The following is a 1,832-nucleotide window of genomic DNA, read 5'->3' as shown; positions in this document are numbered from 1 at the left end:
CTACTGTTCTATTTTCATAAATGTAGCCAGGACATCAAAGTGGATTGTCTCTTTTAGCCCTGTGATAAGTGCCTTTAAATTGTACCTATAAGACTTGTTCTGGGGACACTCTAACTTAAGAGAGCTTTATTCATAAGTTGAAACATGTATTGTTCAATCTGAATAATAGCAAAACTCTACTATGAGATGGTATGAAAAGATATTCTTTTAACTTTTTTATGTATTGCTTCTGAGTCTTGTGTGTCTGTGGCCCATGTGACTCATCTGTTCCCGTGCACATGTTCTAATACGCACTCTTCTGAACAGGCTTTTGGAGATGACAATGACAAAGCCCCTCACTAGTTAATGTGGACCTATGCTTGTAATGAGCTTGCTTGTGGAAACAACTCTCCCATCTCTGCCTCTCAAAGAGCTATGGACAGTGTTGCAGACCGGTCCCCAACTGAGCTCCTATACTGCTGGGTCTTAAAGATAATATTCATAACAATGAGAAACCTTCCAAATAAAATGTTAGCGATAAAAAGATAAGATTTTTCTCTTTTGGGGTGTGTTCTTGTTACAGGTAAAATAAGAGATATAATATTGTGACGCTTGTAGCAAAACCCTTCAAAAGAATAAAATAACTGAAGAGGCAAAGTAATAACATTTGTAATGTACGTCTATCACTGTCAGTATGCTACAGAGAGAACAAATGAGAAAGAACAAGATTAACCACTAGTATTTATATTGCTTGGAAACTATAATGCTTGAAACATAAATAAAAACAGAGGCCATTTAAATTCAGAGTCTATTATATTAACACGTCACATTCATGTAGCAGAAAAGACAAAATAAAAATGGTAAAACCCTTTCTGAGTAAAGATTATCTCCACTAAAACAGACATGAATTTAGAGCATCAGTGGACTGTGTATACTATAGAGACCCATAGATTATATTGCCTCCTGATGTTTAGCTGTTATACTTTAAATACCCTCTATGATTATTATGTAATGTAGGAATCACCTAATGATATATTTCTCACATTTCTCAGTTGTTATGAGACTAATAGTCAACTCATGCCTTTCACTCTTCTCTCCATGAACATCACTAAACTCTATACTATATCTTTATGGAAGAAAGTATGTGTCTCCTTTTTTAGTGTATTATTGATGTTAGAAATTTATGTAAATTGTTTTTCTCCAAATTATGTCTCTCAATATTCATCTTCTCTCTCAGCACATAGTCACCTCTAATTTGCTTGAAAATATAAAACAAATATACTAGAGCCAGTCAATATGGTCTTTAAGTAAATAATAGATTAATTTAAAACTAATTAATAATTTAAAAATTATAAATGCAAATTATTAGAAATGTTCCTATCATTATCAATCACAACATCCAGCCCAATACTCCACATATGTACTCACTTATTTACTGTATACAAAAATCTTCCTCTTTCTTGATCTTTAAAACTATTCTATAGAAATATGAGGAGCAATGACATAATTACTGCATTTATTATGAGCTAACCTTGCAGTCTAATGGTTTATCTTTATCCCTTTCCCTCCGCTGTGCATTATGGTCTCTATTATCATTATTTAGCTTTCTAATATGTTCCAATGTTACATTCTTTCCTCTAGAATCATCTGTCACTGTCATTAAGTTATACAAAAAAATTATTTAAAATCCTTAAGTGATATAATATCCTGACCACAGATTTCTTCTCATCTTTCAATGTTCGTTGCTGAGATTCTTTGCTCCTGAAATCTGAAAATAAAATTGCATTAGAGTAGGGATTTTTGCCATTTCTCATTTTGCAAAAGAAGATAACATTTGATTTTCTTGAACATCC

The sequence above is a fragment of the Mus caroli genome, chromosome 5, assembly GCF_900094665.2.
Source record: "Mus caroli chromosome 5, CAROLI_EIJ_v1.1, whole genome shotgun sequence".
Taxonomy (NCBI): Eukaryota; Metazoa; Chordata; class Mammalia; order Rodentia; family Muridae; genus Mus; species Mus caroli.
The sequence above is the reverse complement of the archived record's forward strand: the minus strand, read 5'-3'. Positions refer to the sequence as shown.